Source organism: Somniosus microcephalus, chromosome 14, assembly GCF_052327205.1.
Source record: "Somniosus microcephalus isolate GS21.2 chromosome 14, FLI_Smic_1.0, whole genome shotgun sequence".
Classification (NCBI taxonomy): domain Eukaryota; kingdom Metazoa; phylum Chordata; class Chondrichthyes; order Squaliformes; family Somniosidae; genus Somniosus; species Somniosus microcephalus.
Window position 1 is genome coordinate 69,855,024 of NC_141000.1, and position 12,136 is coordinate 69,867,159.

General features: G+C 46.2%; 1 protein-coding gene across 1 annotated transcript in view; it reads right to left on the bottom strand.

Moving 5' to 3' along the window:
* srpx (sushi-repeat containing protein X-linked) overlaps positions 1-12,136 on the bottom strand; it is a 122,879-nt gene that overhangs the window by 42,223 nt on the left and 68,520 nt on the right. The window lies entirely within an intron of this gene.

The window sequence follows — 12,136 nt, forward strand, 5'->3', positions numbered from 1 at the left end:
TTGGCCCAAATAGTCTATGCCGGTGTTTATACGCCACACAAGCCTCCTCCCTCTCTTCCCACCCGGCCCCTATATCCCCCTATTCCCTTCTCCCTCATGTAATGCATCAATCCTCCCCTTACATGTGTTGATGCTCTCTGCTTCAAACACTCCATATGTGTTGAGATTAGGCCAATTAGTAGCTTAGCTCTAGTCTTTCAAACAATCAGGATCAACTGCAAACCAATATGCTGAGTATATTGTGTTTAATCAGAGTTTAAGACGGAATATAACACACTAGTTATACAGCAAAAACATACAACCATGACAAGTAGCTGGTACCGGTCCCGATCAGACAGATGGCTGGCATGCGTGAACAGTTCACTGGCTTCCGGCCTCTCTCTCTGTTGGGCCTTCGAGTTGGTGAGCGCGAGATCACTCTCAAAAGAACGTTCGACCAGCCCAACTTCTGTCTGGCTGTCCCCTCCACCATCCATGTGGACAAGCCCTTGGGGTGTCACTTTTATTCTCTTTTTAGAGGTGGGCCTGAGGCCAAGTTATTGACAAGACCATTTAACCGATAGCCATTCCTCTAAAACCTCATTAACCAATGACAGCTCAAGTTCTTTGTCTTGGTTCTTGGATGAAAGCCCTCCCCTAAAGGTGGTCTCATTACCTCATCCAATTTGTCTTATTGATTAATCTTTCTGAAGGTTCTTCCTTTGGAATTCGTGTCTTATCTCTCTTGTCCCTAGTTTGCAGTGGGACATGCCATTCTTGGCCATCAGATGTTCATAACTGCTTGTTATCAGTTATTTAGGTTCACGCTGTTCATGCAGCTTTAGCTGTGCAAAACTAACTATTTCATTATCAGGCTATTGTACCATGAAATGAATCATTAAATTACCAAAGATATCTTCTATTCTCATACACTGGTTAACTTACGCATTTTAAAGCAGTTTTGTTAAACAAAGTCAAAATCCTAACTTAGCATTATAATATGGTTATTAGCAGTAATGGAAGAAACATAACGTTGGGCCTTGGTTGGTCAAATTAGAGAAACATAAACAAGGTTGAAATCCTAACTTGAAAACAAGATTATCTGTGACCGTCGCACTGCAGAATGCTATAACATCCGCAGGGAACCAAAACACAGGCAGATTCTACGCATCTATCTAATTATTCTAATACTAGTCTGAGGGACTTTCTGTCTCAAGTTCTAATACAATCATGTAAATACAGCATTACTCGCGTCACAGTTTTATCTGCAAAACCATATACTGTACATTTTTAACACCCCTGATTTCTAACATATGGCAGCGAGTTCCACATTCTCTCCACTCTCTGTGTAAAGAAATTAATGGCAAAAAATTAAGCAGTCTTTAGGCTGTGCTGATTTAACAGGTCTTAGCCAGGACAGACGCTGGCACGTTGTCAGCATGTGTGGTCCAGGGAAGAGAAAGCATCAATCATGCTTTGTGCTCCTAATCATTATCTAATAGCACAGAAAATATGCAGGTATTGTCATTAGGGGAGGACAGGATCCGAGTGAACTGTGATGCCCAACGCAGTCAAATAATCTACCAACAGGGTGAGGTACTGAATTAGTCAGTACTTTCAGAACACCCGTGGACAAAAATGGATGTAATTTTTTTTTTTAATTAGATGGCAGGGAGCCAGCTTTAAAATAATTCAATTTGCAGACTCCTTAAATGTGACCAGTCTAAGTGTTTTTCTTCAGAAAAATCAAACTTTGAAACTGTTTAAAATATTGTAAAATTTGCAATGGATTTACCATAATGATAATGCTGAACTACTATTTAAATACAGGATTTTAGATTTGCAAATGTCATGATGACAATGAGTCTTTCATCCTTTATCTCCCTTTCCTACTTATTGTGATGTGAATGAAGTCACTCATGTTTAAAACTTGCTTATTTAATATTAAATTGTGGCTGCTACCAATGCAGATGGCTATTCCAAACATTAAATACATCAACATTGGTAACCTAACAGTCTAAGAGCCAACCTTTTTTTATGTGTTGGTGTGTCGCTATAACATTAATGGGGACCAAAATATTTAAAATACTGCACAGTGGAACAGAAGTTAGCTATAGATTACATGCACACTATATTATTCCTTTTTTATATAAAAGGGATGCCATCAAAAATAGCTTATTCCTCACATATCCATTGCAAATTTAACAGAAGAATGATTGAAGCAGGGAAAGATACAGGGCTTGGGGGAAGATTGGGGCAGTGGGATTATCTTTGGATTGGCTCTAGCAAAGAATCAGCACAAACACAATAGCCCAAAATTCTGGTTCTATAATAGGATGCAGTGGTCAACTGCTAGATCATACTGGAATTACTTCCTAACAAATGGAATTTCTGCCATTTGTATTTCATACACAATTCGGTTAGCTATCACCAGTGCACTATATGTAAGCAACTAAATGATTCTACTCAAACACATTGGATAAAGCAGCCCATAGCCATGTCAGTACAAAACACTATATGGTTTAGTGTTATCAGTAAGCCTTCGATTTCTGTTCTTTTATTTAAAATCACATATAAATTGATGATTTGTGTAATGTGTAGTTTATTAATACACATGGAGGAAATAGAAAATTAATTCATAATAATTGATAATGCAACAATGTTGTTCAAGGATGCATAATCATGCAACTGCAACAACTGGTCTCCCAGTCTCAGAGCTCAATAACAATCACAAACATAGCTTGTTAATGTTTCAAAAACATTTTTACCTACCAGTATCAGATATACTGAATCATAGTTCATTTATTTTGTTTTCACTGTAAAATGGCGTAACACATTTTCCATAAACCGGAGTAAATTAGCCTAAATTCCAGCAGAAATTATTCTGGAATTCATTCTGCATTGAATCCTTGAAAAAAAACCACCGTAAGCAATGCCACAAGAGATCAGCTAATATCTTTTAGTATGTTATCATTTTTAATTAAATTGTGTGTCAGTGGTCATCATGACTCACCAAAGTCACTGCACTCTATGCTGTTGATACACGATTGCAACAACACGAAAAAGATTAACCACAAAGTAGAACAATTAATTAAAAGTCTTCCTGTATTTTGTCGCAGTCCTCCTCTGTATTAACTACACCCCCAGGTCACTGCCCACGAGATGAAATTCAAAATTACCCCCTTTAATGTCATATCTGTTCAGTAGGAAGCAAAAGAAAGGCACAAAGCATTTGTGAAGCAAGTTGTTCCAGTCATTTGGAAATCATGGGTAAGAATTTAACCTATGATCATACTGTAATGTATATACCTTTAAGGGGGGAACTATCTTTTACAGCTCATGTATACTGCAGTACCGGCAGTGACCACACCTGTATATATCACTGAGTAGTAATCTGTACAGATCAGTTCCAGTGTGAGCCATGTTGAGTAAACACCTGTTGTACCGTTCTCCTGCAGTCTGTGTCTTATTATACACGGACACAACATTGGCGACAAGGCAAGTTCGAACCTACCTGCAACTCTGCATCACCTCCCGGGGATTCGTTCCTGCAGATCAGTGGATTGGAGGTCAAGGCCAGAGACTCGGGCGTCGACCACGGGCAACCGCCCAGTCATCCAGCAGAGACTCGAGAATTGCGGGGGAGGCTGTCGAGAGCCAGGCTTGGCTTTCCAGTCGAGGTGGTCCAGCGAAACGGGCTGGCAACAGGTAGTGCACAGACCCTTCCCGGACAGCGGCGGGCTAGAGCCCGACCGAGCGGCACAGCAAAGGGCCGAGCAGCGTCGACGGGGGAGAGAGAGAGAGAGAGCAGAGCGCACAGAGCGCAGCCGGTGTTCAGGGGCCGAGCAGCGTCGGAGAGAGGGAGAGAGATGCACAGAAACCCGCGAGGCGCTGCCATTGCCACGAGGACCGCCGAGAGCGGCGTTGGCAGCAGCGCAGGAAAAGCGCGCGAAACCTACAGGGCGCCACCATTGCCACGAGAACCGCCGGGAGCGGCGTTGGCAGCAGCGGGGGAGGAAGGAAAGCGCGGGAGACGCCATTTTAAGCCATTGGGAGACGCCATTTTAAGCCACACCCAAAATGCCGAAGAGTGGCAGTATCACCGCATTTGACAATGAAGTCGAAGATTGGACTACATATGTCGAACGAATAGAGGTATACTGCAAGGCAAATGAGGTGTCAGATGACAAGAAAGCGTCGGTATTGTTAAATTTAATGGGTGCAAAGACGTATGGGTTATTACGAAATCTAGTAACCCCAACGAAGCCAATGGAAAAGAGTTTTGAAGACATAGTAACGATACTACAGGAACATTTAAACCCTACACCGCTGCTGATAGCAGAAAGATTCACGTTTCACAAACGGAACCAGCATAAGGATGAAAGCAATGCTGATTATTTAACAGAACTGCGCAAACTATCGAAACCCTGCCAGTTTGGAGCGGGACTGGCAGATACCTTAAAGGGACAAGTTTGTGTGTGGACTTCAAAGTGAAGGAACCCAGAAACGGCTTTTATCTGAAAAGGACCTTACGTTGGAAAAGGCTTTCAGCATTGCGGTATCATATGAAGCAGCAGCACGGGGCGCTGCAGAGATACAACAGAGACCGCAAGAATATGGCACAAACGAAATGTCATATAGAACAGAGAAGTGCTATCGCTGCGGCAGAACAACACACGACCAGAATGATTGCTGGTTCAAAGACAAAGTATGCAGAAAGTGTGGAAAAGTAGGACACATAGCACGAGTCTGCAGGTCGGGAAAGAAAATCAGCAATAAGAAACCTACCAAAGAAAAGTACAAGAAGGTACATAAGATGACGGAGAATAGTTCAGACGAACAAAAGAGTGATAACGACTCTGAAAACAAGGAACTGAGTTGTCTGAAACTACATAATGTGATCGCAACAGAGGATCACCGAACCATTTGGGTCACTCTCAAGATAGCAGGAGTCCAGGTAAAGATGGAATTGGACACAGGATCAGCCCTAACAGTCATAAACCGACGGGACTACGAGCGGCTATTCTCACACATACCCTTGAGAGACACAAAAATTATTTTGAAGACGTACACGGGGCAAAAAAGTCTACCCCAAGGAAAAATAAGGGTGATCGTTATATATAACGGTAAGGAAACACCAATACTAGACCTGTACGTATTGCAAGATGGAGGACCACCATTACTGGGACGTGAATGGATCCGGAAAATACAACTGGATTGGCATTCCATACAGGCACTGACTGTGGCTGACAAAAAGGATGACGACGTCACACCTGGGTGACTGTCAAAGATCCTAACTGACGCGAAAGAAGTGTTCCAGCAAGGACTCGGAACCCTAAAAGGCATGACAGCAACAATTAAAATTGAAGAAAACGCAAGCCCAAAATTTTTTTAAGGCCAGACCGGTACCTTATGTGATCCACCCAGCCGTCGAAGCAGAGCTGGAGAGTCTGGAACGTTCAGGTGTACTGTCCAATGTAGACTGGAGCGAGTGGGCTACACCCATCGTCCCTGTGATGAAAAAGTCGTTGAGCAGCACGCCTGGGGAACCAAGGAAGGTTTGCATCTGTGGGGACTTTAAGGTAACAGTGAACCCGGTCCTTCACACCGTACAATATCCACTTCTGCGGATTGAAGATATTTTCGCCTCTCTATCTGCAGGGAAACGCTTCACTAAGATTGATCTGGCCCAGGCGTATCTGCAAATGGAGGTAGAAGAAGCATCAAAAAAATACCTCACAATCAACACCCATAAAGGTCTCTACCAATACAACCGGCTGGTATTCGGGGTAGCATCAGCTCCGGCTATTTGGCAGAGGGCAATGGAACAAGTCCTGCAAGGGATCCCAGGGACCCAGTGTTATTTGGACGACATCCTGGTCACGGGTGAAAATGACAGTGATCACCTTGGCAACCTGGAGCAGGTGCTCACTAGATTGCAGGAATATGGGCTCCGAGCTAACTGCCCCAAATGCGAGTTTTTTAGAAAACAGATCTCGTATTGTGGCCACGTTATCGATAAAGAGGGGTTACATAAGTCCCCAGAGAAGATTGAGGCAGTAGTCAAGGCTCCAGCACCGGAAAATGTGTCACAACTGAGGTCGTTCCTCAGGCTGGTAAACTACTACCATAAGTTCTTGACAAATTTGTCTACAATACTACACCCACTGAACACCCTGCTGCAAACTGGGGTGCCATGGAAGTGGAGTGACGAATGTAGACGAGCTTTCCAGAAGAGCAAAACACTAATCACATCGAAAGAGGTATTGGCCCATTACAACCCAGCATCACCAATTCGGTTGGCATGTGATGCGTCACCCTACGGCATTGGAGCGGTGCTGTCGCACAAATTCTCGGACAGCTCAGAGAGGCCAATAGCCTTTGCGTCACGATCACTAACCTCAGCCGAGCGCAACTACGCCAAGATTGACAGGGAGGCCCTCAGCCTAGTGTGGGGAGTGAAAAAGTTCAATCACTATCTGCACGGGCAGAAATTCACCTTGCTGACGGATCACCAGCCTCTTGTCTCCATTTTTAATCCGAAGAAGGGCGTTCCGGTGATGACTGCGCAACGACTACAAAGATGGTCACTTTTTCTAGGGGCGCACCACTATGAGATTGAATATAAGGGCACGAAACAGCATGGAAATGCTGATGGGCTATCACGCCTGCCACTGCCTACTGCGGAGGAAGCACCAGCAGTGGATCCTGTCGAAATATTCCATTCGACTATTGTTGAATACCCACCGGTAACTAACGCTTGTATCGAAAAGGAGACCCGAAATGACCCGACACTGTCTGGGGTATATGATTTGACGGTGAAGGGATGGCCAGCACATGGCGACTCACTGTTGCTAGCATTCTCGACAAGGAGAGAACAGCTGGCAGTGTGCCGGGGGACCTTGATGTGTGGATCCCGAGTGGTAATTCCACCCAAGTTAAGGGATAGAGTGCTCAATGAGCTTCATGAGGGTCATCTGGGAGGGGTAAAAATGAAAAGCCTAGCCAGGGCTTATGTGTGGTGGCCGGGAATCGATAAACAAATCGAGGACCTGTCCAAGAGTTGCTCAGGATGCCAGAAAGTCCAAAATGCACCACCACAGGCCCCTCTACACCCATGGGAGTGGCCCTCATCTCCATGGCAACGGGTGCATATTGATTTTGCTGGTCCATTCATGGACTCAATGTTTTTAATAGCCGTGGATGCGCACTCGAAATGGCCTGAGGTCATCAAAATGTCCTCCACCACCACGGAGAAAACTATTGCAGTCCTGCGGACCATTTTTGCCAGGAATGGCTTGCCAGAACAGATTTGCTCCGACAACGGACCAGTTTGTGTCCGAAGAGTTCCGGAGGTTCTTGAAAAAGAATGGGGTAAGGCATTACATATCCGCCCCGTATCATCCAGCCACAAATGGATTGGCTGAGAGGTTCGTACAAACCTTTAAGAAGGCAATAAAGGCTATGTACAATGACAACATTCTGCTGCAGCACAAGGTGGACAATTTCCTGTTCGCCTACCGGAATGCGACACATGCAGTCACCAACCAGGCCCCAGCCATGATGTTCTTTAACCGAAGGTTAAGATCTCGCCTGGATTTGCTCAGACCAAACGTACGAAGAGATGTTGAGAGTAAGCAATTCCAGCACATCCACGAGAAGCCAACAAGGAGCTTCAATGTAGGGCAACCAGTCTTGGCCCGCGACTGCCGAACAGAAAAATGGCAGCCAGGAACGATATGCACACGGCAGGGCCCACTAATGTACACAGTGGACGTTGGGGAGAGCATCGTGAGACGCCATGCTGACCAGATCCTAGAGTCACAGGAACAAGTCAACCCCATGCCTCGCCCATACGTACCTGGTGATGAACCCGACGTACAGGTCGCATCTACCCCAGAAACAGTAGCATCGGAAGCTGATGAACCAACCGACGACAGGTGGCCAGAATCGCCTCCGCACCAAGAGCAAGACACTCGGGAAAGGCGCTATCCAGAGAGGATCAGGAAGCCGCCCCAAAGACTGAATATATAAATAGACTATTTTCAGCTAATGTTGCATGTTAAAAGTGTTAATTGTAATTAGTTTGATATTTAATTGTTAAACGAGTGTTATGGTACTGTTAATCTAAAAGGGGAGGAATTGTAATGTATATACCTTTAAGGGGGGAACTATCTTTTACAGCTCATGTATACTGCAGTTCCGGCAGTGACCACACCTGTATATAGCACTGAGTAGTAATCTGTACAGATCAGTTCCAGTGTGAGCTACATTGAGGAAACATCTGTTGTACCGTTCTCCTGCAGTCTGTGTCTTATTATACACGGACACAACAAATACCATTGCAATCCTTAGAGCTAAGGAAACACAAATTGTAATTTAAATGGCACAGCAAAACTAATTTCAGAAATGGAAGATACTTTTCCAGTCCAGGTGACTATTGTTCAGTCAGTCCAACAAGTGTGAGGAGCTCATGGACTTCTTTGTCTCTAAAATTGAGACCCTCCGATTAGCTCCTTCTGCCACTTCTCTTCCTTCCCCATGCCCACCGGGCCAAACTTACTCCAAGGTTCCCACCTGCCCTAGCCCAGAATTCGCACCTTTCCCCAGTTTCTCTCCACGCACATCTTGTCCATGAGACCCACTTCCTGCTCCCTCGACTCTATTCCCACTAACCTGCTAACCACTCAACTTCCTTTTCTGGCTCCCATGTTAGCTGGTATTGTTAACTGTTCTCTCTCAAGTACTGTCCCCCTCTCCCTCAAATCTGCCATCATCACACCTCTCAAAAAAACAACCTTTGACCCCTCCGTCCTTGCTAACTACCGCTCCATCTCCAAATCCCTTTCCTCTCCCAAGTCCTTGAACGTGTTATCACCTCCCAAATCCGTGCCCATCTTTCCCGCAACTCCATGTTTGAATCCCTCCAATCAGGTTTCTGCCCCTGCCACAATTCTGAAACGGCTCTCATCAAAGTCACAAATGGCATCCTATGTGACTGTGACAAAGGTAAACTATCCCTTCTCGACCTGTCTGCAGGTTTTGACATTGTTGACCACTCCATCCACCTCCAATGCCTCTCCACCGTCGTCCAGCTGGGTGGGACTGCACTCGCCTGGTTCCATTCTTATCTATCTAATCGTAGCCAGAGAATCACCTGCAATTGCTTCTCTTCCCACTCCCACATCGTTACCTCTGGTGTCCCCCAAGAATCTATCCTTGGCCCCTCCTATTTCTCATCTACATGCTGCCCCTCGGCGACATCATCCAAAAGCACGTCAGTTTCCACATGTACGCTGACGACACCCAGCTCTACCTCACCACCATTTTTCTCGACCCCTCCACTGTCACTAAATTGTCAGACTGCTTGTCCGACATCCAGTACTGGAGGAGCAGAAATTTCCTCCAATTAAATATTGGGGCAACCAAAGCCAGTGGCCTAGAAATTCGGTGTGCTGCGCCAGCAGTTAGCGCCTAAAGAGGGCACTCAGTGGCTTTAGCGCCACTGGCCGCGCCTCCCGCGATATTTAGCTGGGGCGCTAATGGCGGCGTTAACCTGTCGCGCTGCGCCGCCTCCGATGATGTCATCGGTATGCGCAGCGCCCCGTTACCACCCCGATCTCGATATTTGACAGCGACCGCCTCTGTAGCGGCGTTCGCAAATCGCACCCGGTTCACGGGGCCTTCCTGTGGCGGCAGTGGCGCAAATTAAGGTGCAGGTGCGGGGCGGCCGTTTTTTCTGGCGGCTGCCTGCCAGCACCTCCGTCCCCAGCCTCCTGATCGCCCCCCGCAGCATTGCCGGCTGTTTTCCGAGAGCCCGGCACTTCTCCTCGGTGCCGGGCTCTTTTGCTGGCACTCGCGATCTCCGATCGCGCTGGTGCAGGCCCCTCCCCCTTAAGAATGGGAGGAAGGCCTGCAGTACTGCAGCGCGCCGTGCCGTAGCGTGTGGCGCTGCGGCACGTTGCGCTGCGATATTCAGTTTCAGCGCCCTAAGAGGGACGCGGAGCGCCTCGAGCCTCGCCCCGTGTCCCTCTTGGGGCGTTCAAGCTGAATTTCCGGTGGTCGCTACTGCTCCAAACGCTGTGCTAAATCCGGCGCCCAGGCGAGCTTGGCGCCCCGTTTGTGGCTCCACCCAATTTCTCCCCCAGTGTCTTTGGTCCCCGCCACGAACACTGTTACCTAGCCACTGACTCCATCCCTCTCCCCAACATCTATCTGAGGTTGAACCACACTGTTTGCAACCTTGGTGCCATATTTGACCCTGAAATGAGCTTCCAACCACATATCCGTGCCATAACAAAGACCACCTATTTCCAGCTCCGTATCCTTGCCTGTCTCCACTCCTGCCTCAGCTCATCTGCTGCTGAAATCCTCATCCATGCCTTTGTTCCCTCTGCATTTGACTATTCCAATGCAATCTTGGCTGGTCTCCCACATTCTACCCTACGTAAACTCATCCAAAACTCGGCTGCCTGTGCCCCAACTCCCACCAAGTCCCGTTCACCCATCACCCCTGTGCTCGCTGACCTACATTGGCTCCCGGTTAAGCAACGCCTTGATTTTAAAATTCTCATCCTTGTTTTCAAATCCCTCCATGGCCTCACCCCTCCCTATCTCTAATCTCCTCCAGCCCCACAACCCCCGGAGATATCTGCGGTCCTCTAATTCTGGCCTCTTGAGCATCCCCGATTTTCATTGCTCCACCATTGGTGGCCGTGCCTTCAGCTGCCTGGGTCCTAAGCTCTGGAATTCCATCCCTAAACCTCTCTACCTCTCTTTCCTCCTTTAAGACATTCCTTAAAACCTACCTCTTTGACCAAGCTTTTGGTCATCTGTCCTAATTTCTCCTTACATGGCTTGGTGTCAAATTTTTTTGTCTTATAATACGCCTGTGAAGCGCCTTGGGACCTTTTACTACATTAAAGGTGCTATATAAATGCAAGTTGTTGTTGTTGTTAAATCTAGTATTTATTATCCAAATGTGCGGGCTAATGATTCCTGAATTTCATTTAAATATTTACCATGTATTTCGGTCAAATGCTAACCTTTGGCAAGAACATGACTGCAACTGTGTTGCCTGAAGGTTTCCAATGCGGATTTGCCTCATTGTCCTTTGGAGTCCACACGTGAATTTGAAAAGATCCACAGGGTATTGATGGATCCACCTTACTCGAGACAATTAAGGTCAATTTAACAATTTTCATAATAAGTATAAACTAAACCAGCTTTAGTGTTCAGTCCCAAAAGAGTAATTGCACAATCAGTTTAAGTAGCCTGGTGTCAACATTGATTCATCACCTCATCTATCTGATGCAACAGGCCAACTCCAGGCCACCTTTGTCCAATATGGATCACTAATGTTGCTGCAGTAGATGGTAATCTAGATGTGTCAAGAGCTTTTGAGCAGAGTACCTCAGAGTCAGCTTGAGTACTTATCACAAATACTGCTAACAAACATTAACCACACATCTACAGTGAAGTAGTAGTGCAGGAAGGCTGACCTGTGAATCACAAGATTAACTGTATACACAACCAAAGAACAGACTGAAACCTTAAAAGCTAAAAATAGGAACAGATGTACTAACCCATTCTAAAGGCTTATCCAAGCACTGAACAGCAGGATGTTGACTTCTTTTATAAAAGCGCTCCAAATACGATTATGCATATAGAACACACTGTATTTAATAATAAATTGGTACCGGACATTGAGCGGCCTAACCAGCAGTCCTTAAAAGGGGCAGGTGCAAGCCACTCAAGAAAAGCTAAGTTTTTGTTTTTAAGATCTTTGTGGAACCAGGAGGAACATGAATGGTCCTCTTAGCCTCACAAAAATCTTACAGCCTGCTGCTGGCCCATTCGTGCCCCCCCCCCAAAAAAAAAAATCCACCGACATTCCCATGCTCTGCCCCCTCCAGATCGGCCAGCTGCCGATGAGCACTGCACCAGCGCTTGCAGCTAACCGCAACGCTGATACAAGGCCCAGCCGTTAAAATAGCTCAGGCCTCTCGGCAGGGACTTCAGGCAGACGCCGTGAGCATTCCTCCCCCTCCCACCAAAAGCCAAAACTGACCCCTATGTCTCATTGTAAAGTTTTGCTTTATTATTACCTATTCTCTCAAAGGTGTGTCCTCATCTCAGCTCATGAAGAATTATGTTA